Source organism: Macaca thibetana, chromosome 9 (assembly GCF_024542745.1).
Source record: "Macaca thibetana thibetana isolate TM-01 chromosome 9, ASM2454274v1, whole genome shotgun sequence".
Lineage (NCBI taxonomy): Eukaryota > Metazoa > Chordata > Mammalia > Primates > Cercopithecidae > Macaca > Macaca thibetana.
In genome coordinates this window covers 71,848,630-71,874,302 of record NC_065586.1, presented here as the reverse complement: position 1 = coordinate 71,874,302, position 25,673 = coordinate 71,848,630, and positions in this window count along the sequence as shown.

The following is a 25,673-nucleotide window of genomic DNA, read 5'->3' as shown; positions in this document are numbered from 1 at the left end:
GTCTGAAGAAAAAGCAGAGAATTTCATGAAGAATTATTAAATCCCTTCAAATTCAATCGCTGGCTGATCACAGACACGCCACATGTCCCTCTGCCCACAGGGCCGTCACTTTAGGCGGTCTTCCTCAGTGCTTCCTTATAAAACTCCTAAATTACAGCCACCTCCTGGAGCCAGAGAAAAAGGCTTTGGATTGACTGAAAAAAGGGCAAGTCCTCTTACAGGTCTAGCCAGCACACTTTTCCATATTCCACAGAGAGATCTTAAATAAAGGGGGAGAAACTGAACACATCACCCACATACTAAAGCCAGTATCTTCAAAGTCTTACACACAGCTTTAGCTTCATGTCAAAAGGGCTCTTCCTCTGGCAAATGAAATTCAAAACACTGTGAAATGCCAGTCTGTGCCTCTGCTTTATAATCCTGTTGAAGTTTCTGGAATTTAACAGTGTTCTGGTACCTTCCATTCCATCCTGGATTTTGCCTCTTAGTCTGCTAATGAGAGTGACTTTACCTTTCCTGGAGTTTGATTAAGGTCCTGAGGGTGGCAGTAAAATGGATCCATGTTTTTATTACAAACTCAATTAGCAGAAGTTGGAATTGCTCTCTTCAACAAAGTTAAATAAATTGTTAATGAGAAATTTACCTTCACTGGATTTGCTAGTTGCCTTATTAGCTTGGAGTCAACACTATTAAAGAAGATGTTTATTAAAGCTTAAGGTGTTTGCTAGATGGAATGTTAAAAAGAAGATGGCAGGATAGTGCCTGCTTCCAAAACCCAGAGGGGATCCCATGATCCATCCAAAATAACTGACTTCCAGCCCTCATTTGGGTCTCTTCATCAGGGAAATAGCAATTTACCCAGTAGATAAAAGTACTGGACATTCCTGGATAGCATCTAAAGCTTCTCTTTTCACTCAATGTCATGGGGATGTTTTTAAAGATGGACACTAGCATGAAGAAAGATTACCCAGTAGTAGAAGTGTCTGAACGGGGTATAGGAACACTTTTGCGTCTCTGCTCAGAAGGAAACTAAAACACACCACCATAAATGTCAGGAGCATAGAAGAAGGAGCCTATTTACTCAACAAACTTTACATACAGACCTCAAAACCACTTACCCAAGGAAAACAATAATGTCTCCCTGTTGTGGCATTCCCAAAATGCCTCATTTTAATAATCAGGACCAGCTCTAGGCAAAGCTGTGAGGCCAGTCAAGATTCTTTTCAGCCCCCTCTCCATTTATGTCTCTCTCAAAAATGTTCCTCTGGCCCCCATGTCCCGCCTCACCCCGACTATGTAACCCCTGCAATCGAATCTGCAGACTGATTCACTCTGGTCCATTGCAAGATCCCTCCTCATAGCTACTGTATGGCCCTCAAGAGTCAGAAAAGCTAAGAACCTCATTTCCCAGAGTCCCCTGCTGCTTAGGTTCCATGTGAAACCCAGCATGAGCCAAACAGACTCCTTCATGAGAGCTGGATGATAGAAGCAGACATCAAGGCTGAGGCTGCAGCCCACTACTTCTGCTGACCAGCACAGTGTGGAGATATGTGGGAACTATAACAGAGCCCCCAGGATCCAGACCCTATCACTGTGGCTATTGAGAGGCAAGTGCAGGTTGGATAGACGTGGTGAGGTGCAGAGCCAGCAGTTGTAGAGGCGACCTCCTTATTCACCAGCTTGATCATGGCAGAGGCAGCCGCTGCCTCCGTGGGCCAGTCCTGAGGCGTTGTTCTGAGGTGTGATTCCTGGAAGTTCTGCCTCAAGAACTCCAGCCTTTCTAGTGATCTTTGTAAGCTCTTATTCCTTGTATGAAACTCATTTCTGCTAAAAATGACTACACTGAATTATGTTATGTACAACTAAATTCTGACAGAAATGCTTCCTTCCCACATAGGCAACCAAGTGACTTAATACTTGGCCCTTCATCTTCTCAGATGAAATGATTGAGAAACTAATTCACAATAGTCAATAACTAATATAGGAACTTATTATGAATAATGGCCTTAATCACAGCAAAAGATTTTAGTGGTAGACAACCATGAGTGGTCTATGATGTTGATGGAGATTTTTTCTTCCTAGACAAGAAGGCAAAGGTTTTTTAAAATTTAAAGAAGCTGTTATTAGTTGTTGCTGATGATGATAATGTTGGCGGTGATGTTTAAAAGCTGTCCTCACGTGTAAAGTTCCCTGGGCTGACAACTTCAACTCACCCTCTCCACCTAACCCTCTAAATGGGGCTAGAAACACCATGATCACGACCCAATTTCTTACCTCTTACTGCAAACTTCATCTACGGAGCTTTCATGAAACTATACAGAGAAAACTTGGCATATAAGAAAATGAACAAGGGTTCTAGCATCTCTCTGAAAATTGATAGTGCACTTTTAGACAGAAGACAGAGAACAGGCTGAGGAAGAAGGCAAATAGGTAGAGAGAGATGATTGACAATGTCCACCTGCACATCCACAGATGTTCCTGAATCAGCTACTTTGTCAAGACCCCATCGTAGGGGCTTCTGGTAAAGAGGTGAGGCTTGTCCTGGCTTCTAGGATCTCACAGTGTAGGGGAACAAGGGAAATTGCCATTTCTTAATCGCCTACCGTTTGCTAGTAGACTTTGTCTCTGTTGATTTCATTCATTAAATAAATATTTTGTTTTTGTTCTAGTTTATGAGACAGATGAATAAGTTAGGTTTCCTAATCCCTTATAGAAGGAGCCAAACATGACATTAGTACTGACACAAAATGTTTTCAATTATAACTGAGGCAAGTACTACAAGCAAAATCATAGCACAAGGTCTAATGGAGGAGGAGGAGGAGGAGTTAGCATGACTTGGTCTGAGGGTCCATGGAAGCCTTCCCAGAAGAAAGTTATTCCAGCTGGGTTCTGGGGCCAAGCATGAATTAGCCCAGTGGAAGGAACAGCACTAGCAAAGGCCCTGAATTGGAAGGAGCTTACTTCAAGAATAAGGTACATATTATTATCCCCATTTTACACATGAAGCAGCTGAGATCTACAAAGATTAAGTAACTTCCTAAGGTTACGCACAACACATGAACTCAAAGATAGTGATCTACCATATTATCCAGCCTCTCCTAGAGGCAGAAACAAAGATACATGGCAGCCTTTAAAAACAATTATCAGGAGACCCTCTCATGCCCCTCAAGGCCACCACTCCTCCTGAAGGAGCTGAGAACAGGTTTTCATTTGCTCACTCTACTGGACTCCAGATCAAATTAAATTAAAAGCCAGCTATTTCAGACGAAAAAGTCCTGCGTCCTTTTTGGGAATGAAATCGTCTTCCCTCCTCCCCAAGGCCTTTCATACCATTATGGTGCAGTCCCAAGCTATCAATGATAGTGAAAAAATGGGGCTTTGCGATAGAGGAAAGAGGCTATTCAAACTGCTCCTGATTTCTATAAAAGAGGGATCTTTTGATCTTTGAAACAGCTATAGGGCAGTTTGATCTTTCTCAAACTCATTTATTTTAGATTCTTGCAAATTTCTTTTCTGTAGGTTTACTTCCTTAGAAAACTCAATATTCAATTGAACAGTGACTTTTATACATTGAAATGCAATATTGAATAGCTGAAGCCTAATAAATGCCATCCCAGCTATATAGGATATTTTAAAAATCATAAAAGGGCTGATTGAGCCCGATCCAGGCAAAGATGACAAAGCGAATTCAATGCTTCTTTTGAAAATGAGTCATGGTCAGAAATACTCACTTTGACCAAAAGCATTTCTTTGAATGCCAGAGGTAAATTTGCTCACTTTCATTTTCTGCCTGGGTTTCAGATCGGCCCTGCACAACTGAACAAAATCTACTCTGAGAGGCCCTGGCAGCTGTTCCAGATGTAAATGTGAACAGGATACTGAGATTGGGCCTATTTCCTTCAATGTGTTATTTTCAAATTATGCAGATAATATTCTGATATGGGTCTATCAGACTTGGTATATTTTTTTCAGGGAGGAGTAAATCATTGCTATTTTCTGCTGCATTAAAATTCCCCAGGACCTCTCTTTTTTTACTTAGAAAAAGGATGTTTTATTATCATGAGCCTCTAAATTACTGGCACAAGAAGAATCTGACATATGTTCCCAGTCGTGGGGGGCTCATGGGAGGACAGGTACAACATACTCAATAGATTAGCCAAAAGAAACAGCCTTTGATGTCAGGGAAACTTTCCAAATTTCATGTAAGACTCAAACAATCTGTGGAAAATCAAAGTTCTTAATCAGAACTTCTGTCCCACTTCTCTGGGTGCAGCTATGGCTGGAGGAACTTTTGTTTTAACTCTTTGTAGATTATTACTCAGTTTGAGAGTGTGTTACTCTCATGACCCTTCCAACATTATGAACTTTAAGAAGATCAATAACTTCATTCTCCATCTTCATCTTAACACACGTACTTTTTCCCTCTTGGGTATTTGTTTTAGGAAAATGCAGATTAGCATTGCCAAAGAGCCAATTGTTTTTAGCAACATTCCCCTTGGTGTGACCTCCCGAGAAGATCTGATTTTATAAAGTACTAAAGGAACACTCTACGTTTTCCATATTCCCTGTATCAGCTAAAGGCTGGAAAGGGCAGGAAAAGCAGGATCTCCATGGAGGAGGAATGATAACCACTTGGAAGAAGATGGTGGAGAAAAAGTACGTATTGGCTATGCACAGAAGATTTGGGTCTTGCTTTAACAGTCTCCCTTAAGGCTTGCTGCCCCACACTTTCCTTATGGTGTCAGGATTCCAAGAACATTCTTTGGGAACCAGAGACAAAGATGGCGCCAGTATCTCAGAGTCTTTTGATTAAAGAACTTGTTGTTTTCCATCTTGGGACCATGGAAAACAACTTTTACATAAGAAAGTTTCTCTCAAGGGTGAGTAAACTATCCACAGCTTAAAAATAAAAATTGATAATTAATATCCATGAAAGGACTCTAAGGAAAAGATTCCCAACAAATCAAGGGTAAAATTCTGAGCTTGTACCACTATATCCATAGACATGTCCATGCCTGTCTCTAGAGCCATTAGCTATCCAAGGGACATTGGGGGAAAGAAATTATTTTTTCCTTAGAAGCAAATGGAGGCTTCCTTTTCCTTCCATCAAGAACACTTTAAAACAAACAAACAAAAAACAATATCTGGATTTCTAGACACTCACAAATGTGTTATTCATAGGTTTCTTACACCCTGGGCCTGGAACATAAGGTAGCATGTTCTGAGAATAATGTTCTGAGAGAAACGTAAGATATACAAGAGCTAATGTCATTCAAGGCACAGTAATACAATCCAAAGACGAAACAACACCACACACATCTTACAGGGCATGTGCTCTGTGTCCAGTCTATCATTGTTCTGAAAAACTCTAGTGCAATGAGATTGCCTTTGTCACTCAGTTAGCACCTCTTGTCCCCTTTCATTGACTCTGCTGTTTCCTGGTTATAATTTCAGCAGGAGATTGAATCAAGCTGTAGACTTACGGAATAACGTCCCCAGACATTCACCCAAGAGTAGTTTGGGCAAAGTTTTCTGTGTCAGGAATAAAAACGTTGGATTTGAAAATGAAGTACAACCAAGTGGAAATATAAAATGGCAGAGGAGGGCCAGATGTGATGGCTCGCACCTGTAATCCCAGCACTCTGGGAGGCTGAGACAGGCAAATCACTTGAGCTCAGGAGTTCAAGACCAGCCTGGGCAACACAGTAAAACCTCATCTTTACAAAAAAGACAATAGTTAGCTGGGCATGGTGGCACATGCCTATTGTCCCTGCTTCTTGAGGGGCTGAGGCAGGAGGAACACTCCATCACAGGAGGTTGAGGCTGCAGTGAGCCCGATTGTACCACTGCACTTCAGCCTGGATGACAGAGTAAGACCCTGTCTCAAAAATAAAATAAAATAAAATAAAATGGCAGAGGAAGGCTGCCTGCCTAATTAGAGTGGTGGAACAAAGTTATGAAGCAGGAATGCTCAATATCAGGAGAAAAATGGAGGATTATGACTTTAAATAAATAGGACCCACTCTCCTAACAGCATCTTCCCCATTCCAGTGCAATCCTCCACACTGGACCATCTGCCGGTTGCTCTGGCAAGAGTGTGTCACCAAGTAGAATGGATCTATCAGCACAGTCATTGGCTATACTCACTAATTCTGGGATAAAGTCAAGAAAATTCCTCCAATGCAGAAGACAACACTAACCTCAGTGGCTGTAACCCTTATATATCCAACAATCTTCTAGGGAAGCAAGAGAGAAAGCAGCAATAAAATCCCAAAGCAAAAAGATAATTCTGTGAAACATCACTTGTCAATGAAGCAGTGGGGTACAACTTGGAGAAAATGTTCACTGATAATAAATCAAAAGCTCAATATTTGCCCCCTCAAGCTTCCCCAAACTTCCTATCAGTAAAATGCTATCAAAACAAGCAAGGAAAAATATATTCCTATTTCAATTTCTATTCCAGTGCAAAATATAGTTCTCAAAATGTCAGTTTCATCCAGTTTGGCCTTTCCAAGAACGTGCATAGTTAATCATCAATGAACTGTAGTGTTTGGAGAATGTTGTTTAATTGAATTTTCAGGTTAACTGGGGCTAAGCAGAAAACATTTTTTCTCTTTTTGGTTCCAGTAGGAATCCTATAAAGTACTGATGGAATGGAAATGATGGTGTCCTCAAGACCCAGGGACCTATGTTCCTAGGAAATTTCTTGGGAAGTCATACGCAAAAGAAATCCTGACAAAAAGAAGGCAAATAATACCTCATTGTCAGCTGTGCTTGTGTCCCAGGCCTTTAGGTAGAGCCCTCTGATACGGTGAGCTGGAGCCCATGCCTTCGCTCAGGATTTTTAGGTCCTCACCCTGCCCATGTGCCTAAAGCCAAATCTTATTATTAGGACATCACAGGAAAAGAGCAAATAAAGAATGTTTACAATGAGAAGAAAGTACAAAATATCCTTGCTGAATATACCACATGGAAGTGAGTGCTAAACTTTGCCTACTTCTGCCTCCTGAAGAAGAGAAGCTGATTTTACCTCTTAATAATAAATGTGGTTCACGGCAAAAATGGGTTTCACCTCATGGATAATTTTATGCCTTTTTAATTGAAATTTTACTCTATTATATATGTGATGATTTGCATGTTACTCCTACATGTCTTTACCAGATTCAGAGAGTGTAACACTACTCTCTGAGATAGTAGAGATAGTCAAATACATTTTTTTGTGATAGTCAAATACATTTTTTAACGATATATGAATACTTCACGGATAATACAGGCCCTTATATAAACAACAGGTATGGAACATACAATTCCATTTTAAACTTGTCATTTTACATTTTTGCAATTTAATAGTAATTAGATCCTAATCTCATTATCTTAAGACTTTGCAGTTTGTATCTTGGATTTCAGGACAATGAAAGGTCACCTCTGAGATATGTAAAGCTGTAGCCTTGTTTGGGAACACAATTCCCAAATATAACACTGTTTGAATGGGAATATATTATCCATTATACGCATTCAGTGAAAGCATAAGGCAATGATCCAGTTTCCAGAAATAGATTTTGGCAAATAGCGAGGACTGAATTTCTATTAATGATACTCCTGCCTCCCTGCTTTAATTACTTCCTTGAATCAGGTATAGAGAGCAATTGATTCATCTATTGATTATGGTAAACAAGCACCATAGGGAGCTTCATTGGCATTTCATAGAGGGCTTCTGGGAAAAAGGAATGCATCCGTCCTTCAGTTCATAGGACAGAGAAGCCCATGTGTGAAGTCACCATAGCACTTAGAGACCAGTGTCCACCAACCATGAAAACCAAATAGTCTGCAATTCCTTGTGATTCTTCAGCTCTCTAAGGGGGAATGAAGTTTCTCCAAAGAGGGTTTGAAGGCCTTGTCTGCCCAGATCTGGATGCAAAACTCAGTTAGGTTCAGCTCTGAGGCTCTGACTCCACAGGCTCAGGAGTTTGCTTACATCACTCTGAGATCACAGGTCACCCTCCCAGATCCCAGCGAATTCACTCTCCCACAGTTTACCCTGGGAGTCCAACAGGCAGAGTGTGAGAGGGTGAGAGATGAATCTGTGTAAAGTCATCACCATTCGCAGAAAAAGAATCCCAAGCATGTACTCAGCTCAGATATGAACTGGGGGACATCCAATGAGCCTGTCACGTGACATTGGACTTGGGAAAAGTCAGTCAAAAATATGCTCACTTACTTAGTTCATGATTAACTATTTAAGACAAGTTGCATGGATGCAAAACATATATGAAAAAGTGAAAGCATAAGGCAAATCCACAAAGGGACAAAAAGCACTAATGTCAGTAATAAAAATAGCATGATATTTTGTTTCCAACTGAGCTGGTCAGAACACTATCAGCTATCGGTGACTGACAATAATGCACCTCAAATTAGTTGCAAACAGAAAGGGAATCTATCAGTTCATAAACTTGGAAATTCTATCCTGCTTCAGGTACCACTGAACCCCAGGTACTCAAATGATGTCTTCATTATGCCTTCACTCTATCACTATCTCCTGGCTCTGGATGTTCTGTGTTGGATTCACTGATGTCTTCAGAAATTCCCAAAGAACCTATAGTTCCAGGCTTGTTCTGTTGCTTGCAATCTTAGAAAGAAAAAAAACAGACCCTCTGCTCTAAGAGTTTCAGCATAAATCCAAGGGTTACGTGCATCAACCCAGTTTGGGTTGAATGCCATCCATAAGCTTTACACTGCACCTAGGGGATGGAATATGCTCATTAGACCTATTTCTGTTCAAGAGGTGTTGGGATCCCCACCTGAACAACACTGATCAAAAGAGGGGGAGGGGACAGTCCCCAAAGGAAAACTGAGAGAGTGATGGCAAAATAAGGGAAAAGGGTGTTGGGCAGACAAACAACAGATAACCATTTTAGATACCAACACTCAGATGGTAGTCTGTGGATTAGACTTGGAAATGCCTAAACTTCTCTAGACAATCTCAGTGCCCTCTCCAGCATTTGCTCTTCAGTTCAAGGACCCAAGACTACCTCAATTACAAGACTCATTGTGCATTGCTCATTCACTCAACAAATATTGTGCACCTCCCCAGAGCTAGTAACTGGGGATACAATGGCAAGCAAGATATATAAAGTATGATAAGAGATAGGATAGGGAATGACATCACAACTAATATTTATCATTAGGTGGCAGACAATGGGATGAATTTATTTACATATTTTTAAGGGTGTTACAGAACACAGAGAAAGAAATTCTAGCCCAGTCTCAGGAGATCAGGGAATACTTCTAGAGGAAATGAACTTGAAGTTGAGGTTTGAAAAATGGGTGAGAGTTAATCTAATCAAAGAGAGAAGTTAGGTAGTTCAAGCAAAGGAAACAGCACAAGCGATGTCTCCCAAATCAAGAAACAGTGTACTATTTTAGAGGAACAGAAAGACTTGTATAAACTCAAATAGTATATTAATATAAACATTCTTAAGGGCAAAAACTATTCTTATTCCACTTACAATGTAATCTTAAACAGGTTACTTGAACCCTCTGGGTCTCTCTCATAATGTTTTTATAAGGATCAAATGTAATAATACAGGTAAAATAGTAAATTTAAAGTCATCTACAACTCCAAGGCACACGTCGAGAACTGAAACTATTATGTAGATTCATAAAATCCTGAGTGATTAAGGAAAGATGACTGACTCTGTATAATTGGATCACTTGAGAAAAACATGCTTGAGCTTTCTGATGTCTATTTACCCACTAAGGCCTCCTTATACTCATTGTGTGAGGTTAAACTATAGTCTTCAGACAGGGGAGACAAGGGTCATGTGTCTTTTGTATCAGTGATCAGAAATTTAGTAAGAGGGAGCAGGCAGTGTGGAAGAGTGTGCTCTCTAGGAAAACAATGGAAGTGTTCGAAGAATGTGGGTACAATGCACTGTTATAAAAACATCCTTGGCAGGAGAGAGGGATCCTGGGATTTTTTTTTTTTTTGAGACGGAATTTCACTCTTACTGCCCAGGCTGGAGTGCAATGGCGTGATCTCAGCTCACTGCAACCTCCACCCCCTGGGTTCAAGTGACTTTCCTGCTTCAGCCTCCCAAGTAGCTGGGATTACAGGTGTCTGCCACCACGCCCAGTTAACTTTTTGTATTTTTAGTAAAGACAGGGTTCCATTATGTTGGCCAGGCTGGTCTTGAACTCCTGACCTCAGGTGATCCACCCACCATGGCCTCCCAAAGTGCTGGGATTACAGGTGTGAGCCACTACATCCAGCCAGGATCATGGAATTTTAAAGGCAAAGGAGGAAAAAGTTTGCATCTCATGTTCTAAGAATATAATCCACACAAAAAAAAGAATATGTTTAGAAGATACCTGGAAGGAGGAAAAATATAAGGTATGAAGTGGGAATGAAAGATTATGAATTATGAATCTAGGAGAAATAGTAGAAATAGTCTGGGGGACTCATACTCTTAAAACATCAACATAAGGTATGTTTAAATTGTAACCCAGGCCAGAGAGTCATGAATAATCAGTTTGTCTTGGAGAATTCTGGAATTATAAACAAAAGGATACAAAGCATTGTCCAAGGTAAATATTGACATAACTGAAGAGGAACTAGAAAAACTCTTAATGAGGCCAAAAATACTGCATCTGGGGCAGATGTTTCACATTCTAACAATAAACACTCGGGTACAAAAAGTCTAAGGATGAGGGGTAAGAATGGTGTCCAATAGGTTGAAAAATTGACTTTGAACAAAGATCTTCTCAAATTTAAAACAGTGATACTATAAAAACATGAATATTAATATTTAAGACCATGTTATTTCTTAAAATAAAGGCAATTCTCTCTGCCAGACACTCATTTGCCCACAAATATGAGGGGATTAGTGTTCATATCCTGAAGCAGCCATCTGGTTTATACGGTGACAAACGCACAGTGGTTTCTTCCTCAACTCCCAGCTGCCCAGGAGTGAAGTGGTCTGGGAAGCCCCAGCACTGCAGCTGGGCTGCTACTAGGTCTAAGCCCTCCAGCCCCTGCAATGACAAACCTTTTTGCTGAGACATACCCCGACTCCGCCATCAAGGATGGCTAGGGAAGGACTTCACTAATTCCTTCGGATCCATGCCCTGCTTCCTCCCAGGAGGATGTTCAGGTGGGGTAACCTGAAACAGAATAAACAGAAGCCCATTATTGCTGCTTAGTGGGAGCCAGTGAAGGATCTTGTCAGCAGAAAAGCGCCATGGCAACCAGTTCTTCAAAGCATTTTTTAAAACTACAAGTTGAATTTCATCTGGAAACATCCCAATTACCCAATTAGACTAAACTGCAAAGTTTTTTTAGAATAAGCTCAGATCATAAGTGAGTGAATAGCTCAAACCCAAACCATTGCTTTCTGATATCCAGAAAATGCAAGTTTGTTGGTACTGTATTCTGGTAGAAAGACAGTTTATTAGCAGGGAGAACGAAATCAGTCTGCATTTGCACAAAGTCTTAGTGCTACAGTAACATATGACTACATCCCATTGGGAGCCATGAGATCCTGGTTGTATTTTTCCCACTTAACAGATGGGAAAACTAAGGAGCTATAAGTAGACGCATCCCTGGGGGACAGAGAAAGAGGCCAGGGTAAGGCAAATCTGGATTTTCTTGCTTTTGTGTTTATTTCTGTATAGCTCCAAAGAGTCAGAGAAATCAGTATCCAAGCCCTGTAGGTTCCACCCCCTGAAATGTCTCATCCCTCACCTTCCTATCCACCCTCTCTCCACTGTGCAAGTCGGACTTGGAGGATTTGCAACCTGGGAAAGTGTTCTCTTCTCCTCCTGCTGTTGCTGGACATGCCTATGACAGCACAGGGCACATCACAGCCCCCACCCCCACCATGTTGAATTGTCTCTTGTGGGCTGAATTATGTGCCCCCCCCAATCCATATGCTGAAGTTCTAGCCCCCAATACCTCAAAATATGACTGGACTTGGAGATAAGGCCTTCAAAGAGCTAATCAAAGTAAAATGAGGTTATATAGATGGGCCCTAGTCCAATAGGACCAGTGTCTCCATATGGAGAAAAGATTAAGACACAGAAAACATGCTGGCCCAGGGAAGGACCACAGAAAGACACACTGAGAAGGTGGCCACTTGCAAGCCCAGGAGAGAGGCCTCAGAGAAAACCAACCCTGCTAAGACCTTGGTCTTGGACTTCCATCCTCCAGAACAGTGAGAATAAATATCTATTGCTTAAGCACCCAATCTGTGGTATCTTGTTACGGCCCCTCTCGCAGACTACTCCACTGCTCTTCGGATGGCAGTTCAGGTCTCCTCAGTGTCACAGGCTGATAGAATTATCTGCTACACCCTCACCCACCACAAGTCTGGCGCTCCAGCCACACCATGCACTTTCAACACTCTATTAATTTCCAGAAATATTCCCCATCAACTTGAAATTAACTTCTCTACCTTTGCTTTCTGTTAAAGTCTTCCTCATGCCTCAAGGCCAGGCCCAGGAGAGCCAGTTCATAAAGTGCTCCTTAATCTCTTGCTAAGACTTGAATGACACTTGCCATGTGGCAGGCTCTGTGCAAAAGCATTTCCTGTCCACTGTCTCTTTTCATCATCATGCCTAGCCTATAAAATGGATACCCTCTGCTGATCCCATTTTATGGATGAGGAAACTGAAGCACAGAGAGGAGAGGCAACATGTTTGTCACAGTTAGCAGGGGCGGTTTCCCTCCAGAGCATCTGCAGTCCCGTGGCTATGGCATCCCTCTTTGGGGTAATGTTTGTTTTGTGCTCCTACTGCACTTCCAACCTCAGGGAAGCACCTTTAGGCCACTGTGCTTTCTTTGGAAGTTGAGAGGCAGTATATATAATGGTAAGTCTCTCTGTGCCTCAGTTTCCTCAACTGTAAAATGGGGATAATAACTGACTATATACTGTACTTTTGTTTTATAAGGACTACACAAGCTATTCCATTAAAGGAAAACACTTGGAACTAGGCCTGGCATGTAGCAAGTACTTAACGAATGTCAGATACTAATTGATTAGAGTCTACTGTTGCCCCAGCAAGAATTTGAGCTCCTCTGTCCAGGTTATCTTGGTATACCCAAAACCTAGGAACCTAACGTTGTGCTCTGCACAGCTTGGGTACAAGGTATAAAACTATTCTAATATTAATTGAATATAATTTTTAATAGATACTACCTTTTGATCATCTTCTATCAACAGTTACAGTAAAACCCAAGGTTTACCTTAGTTTACCAGGCACTCACTCTCTGCCCTGGCACCTGACTACCTGTTTAACCTCATTTCTCCCTTTCTCCCTTTCCCTCTGTTCATTCTCACCACACTGTGACCACCTTGTTTTCCTCACACATCTCTACCACACTCCTGTCTCAGAGGCTTTGCTATAACGTCTCCCTTACTCTGATATATTTTTCACAGTAGTTGGTAGTTTCTTACATAGCTATCTATATATTTATTGTCCATCTCCCCCATTAGAATGAGAGCTCCATGAGGACAGGAACTTTGATTCACTGCTCTATTCCCTGTGCCCAGAGCAGTGAATGGCACATAGCAGACAATTAATATCTCAAGGTTGCATGAATAAATGAATGAATCTCCAGACCGCACAGCAATGCTGAAAGGTGGGTTTTAAATGCCCGTTCTACAGACTAACAAACTGAGGTCTATTTTCCCACAGGCACACATAACAGGCAGATCTTGGATTTTATCCATGTCTCTCTGACTCCAAAATTCTTTCCATAACACCAGGGTCTCCTCATCTTAAGAAATACACGTGCCACCTTCAAGAGTTTCACCAACTTTCACGTAACATCTTAACTTGGATTTGCCAAAACTTTAAGTCATTTAAATATTATGCAAGTTATTATAGATTATATATACCTTAAGTATAATTATACATACCTTTAAGTCATTTATATGTTATTCAAATAATTTTATTTTGAAAGAAAAGCAATCATTTCTGTGGAATAAATCACACTAGAATAGATATGCATTCATTATGATTCAAAATATTTGTCAGTATATTTGGAAGCAGGGATATGGCTCCTGCGTTTGAAAGCACTGATCCGTGCTGCCTAATTCTACATATCTCTGGGCTGGTCCTGAGTGCAGCCACCCTAGGCATCAGGATCCTCCACATCCACAGTGCCTCTTCTCGACTCCCCTTGTTCATCCAGCTTCCTGCTCACAAGTCCCTCTGCTCTTTGACAGGACATTTCTCATCAAGGAAAGGCCAGAAGGAGATTTCTGATGCCTTCAAAGCACGCACATGCACTTGTGTGCACACACACATACACACATACACACACACATCATGTCAGGAGCTCACGTGAGCCTGTGAACACTCCAGCTGCCCAACTGAAAGCAAAAGCAAGATGTAGGAGAGAGAAATTAATTGAAAACTTGAGGCTGTCAAGCCATACTGAGGAAAATCTCTCCCTGAGTTAAAGATCAGGAACATAATCAAGGAAAGTGGCTTCTATAAAAGCTTGATTGGTTGATCGAAATCTCCAGTCATCTCGAAAATAATTGCCTGAAAGAAAGCACTGAGTGACCTGTCTGCTCGGAAAGGAGCCGCCACACCGACAATGGAAGGTGCCCCCAACCATCCTCCCCTGCACAGGCCCCGGCGATGATGAACTGAATCTGTTTAAGGAAGTATATTGCCTCATTATTTTCTGCTCTGACATACACGCATATTCCTCATGGATGTTAACTCTCAACAAAATAGAGAAGTGTTTGTGCTCTTTGTTTCTGCAGCTCTTTCATTTCCATGTCAGTATTTTATAAATATTCTCCTCAGGGCATGAGGAGTGATGAAGATGGCTGCGGGCCCTGCTGTGGGCACAGCAACTGGAAGCAGGCCTGTGTCTGGCAGTGTTCTCCTCCAGGTTCCCAAAACATCCTCCTACAAGGGTCTTCCTCTGTCTTTGTCTACTCCCTGGCCCCACAGTGGTCTATCAGAAATGCAAATGTCATCATGTCTCTCTGTGAGCTCAAAGTCTTCAGCGCTCTCCATTGCCTACATTGAAAAATCCATCATCCTTAACGTGATGTGCTGGACCTTATGAGGTTCCATCTAGCCCCTGCCTGCTTCTCCTAAGCATTTCTCAAACTCTCCCTGCCTCAACTCAGAGCCCTCCAGGTTCTCTCCCATCTCTACATCTGGGCCTGCCTACATGGTTCCCACCACCTAACAGGCCCACTTACCTCTTCCCCTCACATCCTTGTCAGTCTTGGAAATTCCTTTCTGTCCTTTAAGACTCTGCTCAAAGAAGTCTTGTCTTACCAGCCCAGTGCCTGTGTCAACTGACTTATAGAAAAAGGGCATCCAGAGTCTCGGAGAATTGCCCTTCCCCAGCAGGCTCCCATTGTCCAAGGTCAGCTCATGCTCTGTCCCACCTCCTCAAAGAAGGCTTCCATGATTTGTTTTCCTCTGCTCACTCAGATCTCTAACTGTCCTGAGTTTCTCTGTCATGTAAATCTGTGCCACACTTCTGAACTCTTTTTTCTTCCTTTTTCCACTCCACCAAAGATTTGAACAAATGCCAAAATTCTGAGCAAGTCATCCTCTTCCAGGAGTCTGTCCTGAGTAAATAATCAAAAAGCTGATCAAAGATTTACAAACACAGACATTCATTGAATTTTTTTAAAAGACAGGTCCTCAGCCTGCCAAGTAGCTAGGACTACAGGAGTGCACCACCACACCCAGCTAATTTTCCATTTTTTCAGAGATGGGGTCTAGCTATGTTGCCTAGGTTGGTCTCAAACTCCTGGCCTCAAGCAATCCTTCCGTCTTGGCCTCCCAAACACTGGAATTACAGGCATGGGCCACCTGGCCTGGCCACATCATTTTTTGTAATAACAAAAATCAGAAACAACTTAACTGTGCAACAGTGGGGATTCCTACATAACACATGCCTATATGGTCATTAGAAATATTTTAAAGAAAATTTAAGGATATTGAAAGAATGCCCATTGAATAATGTTATGTTAAAAAAAAAAAAAAAAAGTAGAATCTAAAATTGTATGTAAAATCTGGCCAGGCACAGTGGCTCATGCTGGTGATCCCAGCACTTTGGGAGGCTGAGGAGGGAGGACCACTTCAGTCCCTGGAGTTCGAGACCAGCCTGGACCTCACTGTGAAATCCCATCTCTACAAAAAATACAAAAATTAGCTGGGTGTGGCCCACATCTGTAATCCCAGCTACTCAGGAGGCTGAGATGGGAGGACCCCTTGAGCCCAGGGAGGTTGAAACTGCAGTGAACTGAGATCGCACCACTGCACTCCAGCGTGGGGGACAGAGCAAGACCTTGTTTCAAAAAAATATAAATAAAAATAATAAAATTGTAAGTAAAATTTGATTTCAGGTTTTTAAGATAGATAGATAGATAGATAGATAATGTGAATATACATTTTACAGAGAAAAGTGAGATAGGAGAAGAGAAGCATGGGCTCCAGAACCAGGCTGTATGGTTTGAGTAGGTTGACCCTGTAGTCTTGGGAAAGTTACTTTAATCACTCTTTACTTCACGTTTCTCATCAATTAAATTGGGATAATAATAATACCCTCCATGAAAGACTACCGTGGATATGAGTTAATATATGTACACTGTGCGGAATTACACCTGGCAAATAGTAAGTGCTGTATACGGGCCAGTCATCTTTGCTACTACACATTCAAAAACTGCTTCAAAGAACCAAAATACTGCGCTTTCCAGGTGGCAAAACTTTAAGTGATTTTTATTCTTGCCTTTACATTTTTTCTATTCTTTCTTATTTTTCAAATTGCTTATAATAAGCAAATATCACTTTTTTAATCTAAAAAATATATGATGCTTTTAAAGAAGTAAAGCACCATTCAAAATATATTTTATTCTTCACTCTCAGCATCTAGGCATGAATGCTTTGGGGGGTTTTCTTGTGTGTCTTTTTTTTTTGGCTGGGGGATGAGCGTGGTTTATTTTATTTTATTTTATTTTATTTTATTTTATTTTATTTTATTTTATTTTACTTTAGAGCAAGAGAGAGAGAGACAGAACGTCGCATAAGCCAGTCTGCATTGCCTAAGTCTCTGTTCCCAAGGAGTGCAATAAAAACCCTTGGGCCTGGGAAAAAAGACTGGCTGCAAAATCTCTCTATTAAGAACACGAGCATTGGAACTGACAAGAAAGTGGCACTGTCACTTTGAGCAAGTTGCAGATTTTTCTTAAGTCTCAGTTTTCTCATCTGCAAAATAAGGAAAAAAATTATTCCCACTTCATAAGGTAGCTAAAGCAACACACAAAATTAAATAAGGCCTGCAACATAGTAGGGACTCAGGAACTTTTAGCAATCATAGAGATCATCAAAACTCAGAAGGGAGCTGCTCAGGAGGCGCAGGTGTAATAGAGAGAACAGCTTTGGGGCCAGATAAACTTGGATTTGGATCAAGCCTCTTGTCCCTACTTGCAGTATGGCATTCAAGATCAAAGAAGAGCCTTCTAAGTGAACCCCAATTATCCTCTATTTCAACATCCTATTTATAGCCTTTTGGAGTGTTTACCATTTGTTTTTTATTGATTTATTTCTTTGTTTGGCTATATTTTATCTGTCCTCACAATTAGATTGCAAACCCCATAAGAGCAGGAACCAAGCCTATCACGCTCATTATGCTATCTTCAGTGCTTAGCACAACACCTAGAACAAAGTAGTAATCAGTAATTGTGTGTGTGTGTGTGTGTGTGTGTGTGTGTGTGTGTGTGTGTAGAAGAGTCATGTCCAAATGAATGAATAAATCTGGGTCAGTTATTTTAGATGCCTTCTCCATTAAGAAAATTAAATGATATATAGTGTCTGACACATAGTAGGTACTCTTTCAATAATTTCTTCTTTCTGGGTATTCATCAGATTCGCTGTTATCAAACCCACACATTTTCTAAAATTACTTTGACTGCCTGAATAAATGCTGTCCGTGATGCATCTTAAACAACTATCCCCTGTGCCTATGAAATTGCTTGATAAAGGAAATTTTTTCCACAGAACACAGCAAAAAAAGCTTAGAAACTATAAGTTTTATAGTTCACACCCCATGCATGCCAGACATAAAAATCATTTTGAGGAGCTAATTAGTGACGTAAAAAATAAATTTAAAAAAATGAAAAATAAAAATGTAACACTGGGTTTTGGCAGCCAAAAGAAGAGGTACTTTTCAATCTAAAAGTGGTCATCATTCCAATTTGTATTGCCTTAATTCATTTCTTAAACAGAGGGGAAAAATTGGTGATTAAGATGTGTAATGGAAAATTTTCAGAGCAAAGTGAGGAGGTGACTGGAGACCATATGTTGCCCAAGAACAGAGCCTTCAGCAAACGTTGAAGAAGAACAAATGTGCTGATTTGCATGCTGTCGGCGATTATGTCCTGATGAAAGAATACATCCCATTAGTACTAATGGGCATTATATACACATGCTATTAAAACAACATATAACCTTTCCTGAGACCAAGAGCAAAGGAGACACCAACAATACATTGCCAGCAGCAAAAAGAAGAGCAATATAAGTTGCTGAATAAGAATTTTTCACACATATTCACATTAGAAAAGACCCTATTTCTAATATTAGCAAAGCAAGGACTCTCCTGGCATCCTATGTTAAAAATCAGCCCCCACTGTCAGACATGCAGAATCCACTGTGCCTGTAGCAATGAATGAATCTACAAAATTAAGACATAATGGACCTTGTTATTTACCTTGATGCATGAAGTTCAACCCAAATGATAAAACTTAACAGTTAAATCATGCAATACATATAAGCTCAGCACTCACTATAGTATGCAGTAAACAATGCTGGCACAAACTACTAGGCAAAGTTAAATACAATTCACCGGAGAGTAACTTGGGTAAAGTTTTCAGTGTTGAGAGTGAAAACGTGGCCACAGGCTTCCATCAGCCAGTGATATAAACCCAAGCAGTCCTGGCCCATCAATTCCTCCTAAACCAGTACTCAAGATCCTTTGTGGTCAGAAGTCCAGAAGTCAAGACCAAAGTGGTCAGGTTAAGGTTCTCAGGAAGGCTACCCTTACTTCTTTCTCAGACAAGTCCTATGGTGGACTAGAGAACAAATTCAGTGACACGAGTCAAAATGAAGTTGGAGTCAATGTCAGAGGAAGGCTTCCCAGGTTTTCTACAGATGTTCTCATACACCTGGACTGGGAAAGTATATAAACCGGTTGAGATGACAGCGGGTGTCAATAGCTATTTATCCTCAGCCCTGGAGAAGGACACTTCCTGCCTCAGCACTGCCCCGGTGACCTGAGATTCACTGATGTGGCTGTAAGGAATTGTGACCTAGGGAAAGACCTGCTTGAAGACAGAGATCATATTGTAGCTGTCTTTGAGTTCCCCATGGTGCCCAACACTTTGCTTTGTGTACATTACATACTCAATACAGGAGTGGTGAGATTAGAAAGGTAACTTGACGATAACCTATCCTTTCCTTTTATCAGTCACTGTTCCTTTTCCTACAAGTTCCCTGTACCCTCAAAAATGCCACTTCCGGGGTTTACCAAAGCTGACGAGCCAATCAGAGCCAAGTTCAATCTCATTTCCACTACTTGATAACAGCAAACACTTCTCCCATGCCAAATATGTGCCAGACACTATTCTAAATACTTTTATACACTAACTCCTTTAATCCTCACAATAACCTAGAGATAGATACTACTATCATTCCTGCATACAGGAATGAAGACACTAAGGCACAAAGACAGATGTTTAGTCTCTTGTCCAAAGTCACAAAGCTAGCACTCTGAACCTGGGTTCAAACCTCATTTCTAACATTTATTAGTTGTATGACTTTACCAACCTTGCTTGTTTCTATGCCTTCATTCAACAAATATATAATGAATGCAGACTCTGGGTTAGAAATCATTCTGAGCATAGGAGATAAAGTGATAAATGGGACAAAGATATCCCTTCTCCATGGTTGGAGACCATTCAAAGCCACAGATAACATACTACAAACAAAATCATTTTATGTAAGAACAATAAAAATAAAGGTGATATGATAGAGCAGTGAGGGAAAGCAGTAAGGTGGTCAAAAAAGTTCTCTCTGGAGTCATAGCAAATAACCTGAAAATCGAATGATAAGCCAGCCAACCTACTGGTCAAAGGCCAAGATTTCACAATAAGAAGATGGTTGGTTGCTAGTGCCATTTTTAGGGAGAATGCTCGCAGGTGAGGGTTAATAAGTGATGCAAAGGTCTTCAGACTTACTGTCCCTTTCCACAAGTCCGCTGACATACCTCTTCCCTAGATCTTGTCCTCCAGCCTCTAATCTTCCTGCTCCCAGGCCCCTGTCTGACCAATCCAAGCATCTCCTGCTGATAATGTGTCTGTGTGTGTTCTCTCTTTTTTTTTTTTTTTGAGACGGAGTCTTGCTCTGTGGCCCAGGCTGGAGTGCAGTGGCGCGATCTCGGCTCACTGCAAGCTCCAACTCCCGGGTTCATGCCATTCCCCTGCCTCAGCCTCCTGAGTAGCTGGGACTACAGGTGCCCACCACCATGCTTGGCTAATTTTTTTTTTTTGTATTTTTAGTAGAGACGGGGTTTCACCGTGTTAGCCAGGATGGTCTCGACCTACTGACCTCGTGATCTGCCCACCTCGGCCTCCCAAAGTGCTGGGATTACAGGCATGAGCCACCATGCCCAGCCCATGTCTGCATGTATTCTTACCTTGGGCCACTTCTTTTCTTACACAAAGTGGAGGAGCAAGTGTAACCCGTGAAGCTCTGCCCATTGAGATGATCTCACCTCACTGTTCCCTTTCACAGGGTAGGACTGTAGAGCCTCAGCAGCCCATTCTAAGCTTCCACTCACATACTAAGCCAACCAATCTAGTCTTTTCTCCTCCACAGTTTCCTCCTCTGTCAGCTGTTTATAAGGAACCCTTCATGTGGCTATAAGTGTGTACTGAGAAAGAAGACTTAGAGCCAAAGTGGAGGATGGCATAAGGATCTGGACACCCCTTGTGCAGCTTACTTGTGCCTTCTGGCCCTGTTCATGGCCAATGCCAGGTGATGATGATAATGATGATGGTGGTGGTGACCATGAGGGGACTAGCCATTCTTAGTAGATCTGAGAGAATCTAGATCATAGTAAGCAACTCCGGCAACAAAGCTGTTTGATGGTACAAAGCCAGACAGCCTGTCCACCCAGGGAATAATAGCATGCCAAGAGCTATTTTTGAAAGCTATATAGTTCTCTACTGCAGATAGTATGGCCTTACCCTAGAATCCTAGAAGTCTACATTGTCATCTTCCTGTTGGGCTTGCCATAAACTCCACATAGAGTCCTTTCCACCATACAGACTTATAGTACCATAAGACCTACCAGGTCTAATGGTCCAAGTGGCAGGGCTGGTCACACTACAAACTGGATCTGCTATAGAGTTCTTTCCTGGTCTTGATGCTACTCAGAACTGGCAGTATTTCATGTCATATATAAATGGATTGAGGCAGTATTGCCAAAGGTGAAATATTCTGCCCCAGAGCTCCCCCCCAAAAGAAAGCCTAACTAAAATCTGTCCTTATTTCTTAGTGGTAGAGGGAAGTGGTTAAACCATTGTTCCTTTTCTTTGGAGGGGATGTCTCAGCATAACCTAGACAACATGAACTCCAAAACTTTCATCAGTGTCACCAACTTTCATCTATGTACTCCTAGTGTTTAACTTCCACCCTCTGGAGTACATATATCTTACCAAAACCTCCAGTTAATTGCTGTCTCTTGCTTATCTGATCCAATGAATATGATGTCATCAATGTAAAGGACCAGGGTGATGCTCTGTGCAATGTCCCTATGATCTAGGTCCCTTCAGACTATGTGACGACAATAAAAAGGAAAAACAACAAATCCCTGGGGAAAGAATGCCCATTCCACATAAATGAGAATGCTTCTGATCTTTCTTATGACAGAGATGGGAAAAATGTGCTCATCAGCTCAATAGTCACACACTGGTCTACATATCTGAAACTATGTTAACCTACTCCAGTAAAGATACAACATCGAGCATAGCAACCACAATTGGGATCACTACTTGTCTGAAGCTACAGTGGTCTACTGTCAACTACCAGAATCTATCAGTTTTTTGGTGGGAGTCAGACTGGTGAATTAAAAAATGCTATGATGGAGATTATCAAACCTACATCCACCTAGCCATAAAGATGAGTGTGCCCAGCAGCATTCCATCATCAAACGGCAGTGGTACTTATGTGATCAGGGCCCCAGCAGGCCTGAACACACAAATGAGTTACATGAAGAAGTGGCCCAAATGCCCATGGTCCCCACTGTTGCTACAGCTACACTGCCTTCTGTCTCTTAGCCTGCACTGAGATGGTCACATGAGGAGATTTCTATAGTCAGCTGACAGAGAAAGAGAAGACTCAAGCCAGACTTACAGATGGTTCTGCATGAAATGCAGGCACCATTCAAAAGTATACAACTGTACCACTGCAGTCCCTCTCTGGAACGTACCTGAACACAGTGGTGAAAGGAAATGCTCTCCGTAGAGAGAACTGTAGGCAGTGCATCCAGTTGTGCACTTTGCTTAGAAGGAGAAATGGCCAAAGACGTGATTCTACACCAATCCATGGGCTGTAGCCAGTGTTTTGGCTGGATGGTCGGGGAACTGGAAGAAACATGACTGCAAAATTGGTGACAAAGAAATATGGAGAAAGGGTACGTGGATAAATGACTCTGAATGATCAGAAAAGTGAAGATATTTGTGTTCCATGTTAATGTTCAACAAAAGTGGATAGAATACCAGTCAGCATCTCTTATCATCACCCAATAGGCTCATGAATAAGGTGGTCACAGTAGGAAAGATGCACTTTATGCCTGGGCTCAGAAACAGAAACTTCCACTCAGCAAAGCTAACTTGCCTGTGGCCACCACCGAGTACCTAATCTGCCAACAGCAAAGACTAACAGCGAGTCCCTGATATGGCACCATTCCCCAGGGTTATCAGCCAGCTACATGGTAGCAGGTTGATTACACTGACTTGCTTCCATTACGAAGGGGGCAATGTTTTTGTTCTTATAAGAATAGATATTTACTTTGAATATGGATTTGCCTTCCCTGAATGCAATGCTTCTGCCAAAACTACTATCCATAGGCTTACAGAATTCCTTATACGCCATCATGATATTCCACACAACATTGCTTCTGATCAAGGAACTAACTTCACTGCAAAAGGAGTGGGGCAATGGCCCTATGCTCATGGAATTCACTGCTTTTATCATGTTCTCCACCATCCAGAAGCAGTTGGCTTGATAGATTCTCTGAATAAATGCACATTATATGGTTCTGTGTCTCCCATATCCAGGATTAATGGGTCCAGGAATGAAATGATGAAGGTGGGGTGGCACCACTCACCACTACCCCTAGGGACCCACTAACAAAATTGTTGCTTCCTATTCCCATAACTTTATGCCCTGCCGGTTCAGAGGTCTTAGTCGCTGACCTTCACTGGCCCAGAGGTCAGAGGAATGCCTCTACCAGGAGACACAATAATGATTCCATTAAACTAGAAGTTAAGATTGCCACCTGGCCACTTTGGGTTCCCTGTGCCTCTGAATCAACAGGGAAATAAGGGAGTTATACTGTTGGCAGGGATGATTGATCCTGATTACAAAGGGTAAATTGGGATATTATTCCACAATGCAGTTGAGGAAGAGTTTGTCTGAAATGCAGGATTTCCCTTAGGGCATCTCTTAGTATTATCATGTCCTGTGATTCATTAAGGTCAATGGAAAACTACAGCAACCCAATCCAGGCAGGACTACTAATGGTCCAGACCCTTCAGGAATGAAAGTTTGTGTAACTCTTCCCTAAGTATCCCAGGTAAAGAACCACAACCAGCAGAGATGCTTGTTGAAGGCAAAGAGAATAAAGAATGGATGGTAGAAGAAGGCAGTTAGAAATAGCAGCTATGACCATATACAGGACCAGTAACAGAGGCAATGACTGTAATTGTCATGAAGATTTCCTCTTTATTCATTACGAGGAATTTATTTTTATTCATACACATTTGTGTGTATATATACATATATTAAGCAAGTATCCTTGCTTTCTTTCCTCTTATTATGTTATCATGTAACATAAGTTATATTGACTTTTTGTCAGTATATAAGTATTGTTAATTTTACATCGCAGTATTTAGGTTATGGAATATCAGTAGAACAGTAAACACTATTCAAGGACTTTACCTCCTCTTCTAGGGGAAGGATAAGTAGGTTTTCAGTTGTACACAGAGTTAGTTTTATCACATTAAACAGAATTATGACCTCGTTATTGTCTCTGTGGAGAGATGAAGTACTGTTTAAGGCAATGTATATGGGTGCCAAGTTGATAAAGGGTGAATTTGTGATGGTTAATTTTTATGTGTCAACTTGACTGAGCTAAGAGATGCCCAGATAGATGGTGAAATATTATTTCTGGGTATGTCTATGAGAGTGTTTCTGGGAGAGAGTAGTATTTGAATTGGCAGACTGAGCAAAGAAGATCCCCTCTTCGAGTAGACGTCATCCAATACACTGAGGGCCTCGACAGAACAAAATGCAGAGGAAGAGCAAATTTGCTCTCTGCTTAAGCTGAGACATCCATCTTCTCCTGCTCTCAGACATCAGTGCTCCTAGCGCCCAGGCCTGTGGACTCAGACTGGGACTGATACCATTGGCTCCATTGGTTCTGTTTCTCTGGAGCACCCTGACTAATACAATTGGAGATGAAATAAATGCACTCACCAGATCAATGACTGGTCTATGTATCCAAGGCCACATCAGTGCTCACTTCACTAGCACATTCCTTATTGCTTTGGTAAGAATGTTCTCCTGACCCGTCTATGGAAAATCGTCAATTAATCATTTTTCTGGCCTTATCTTGTATAAATATTCTAGCAGGGCTTCTTCTCTGAGCCTTCCTATGGCTTCACCATCTACCTGGGCAGTTCTGCCAGTTCTACTTCATTTGGTGTGGGTCATTGCATTCTCCGAGTTTCCAAGAGCCATTCTAGCACTGTCTCCCGGGGTCTTTGCCAATGTGTTAAAATTGAGTGTCCAGGGAAAAATGCTCTCATATTGGGTAAATTCTCCATTATCCAACTTTATATTCTGTCCCTTGGTTCAGCACCTTTAGAAACCAGAATAGCCTGGGTAGCTATTCTATAAAATAGACTCTGAGATGGTGATATACATACAAAATGTTTATTGGTGTGTGCTCTCAGGAACAACGCCTGTAAGAAGGTAAGGTTAAGTAGGATTGAGCATAGGAAAAAGTTTAACTGATGTGCTTGCAACAGAAACTTCAGCTGACCCCATGGGGAGGACTGGAGCCAGAATGGCTCTTCAGAGCCACTTTTGAATCCCTTTGCAGACAGTTCCTAAATGGAGACTGCCCCTAGACAAAGGACACACTATGAACAAGGCAATTCCCTTCCACCAAGGCAATTGCTGAAGAACAGCTTCCACTCCCAGCCGCTGGAGGCATGAAGAGGGAACCAGCATTAAAGAGCCCATCAGACAAAAACGCTTGTAATAAAATGAAAATCTTCCAAAGCCTAAGTTAGCAACTTCACCTTTAAGAGAAAAGCAGATACTAAGAATTCCAAAGGGCAAAGGCCCCA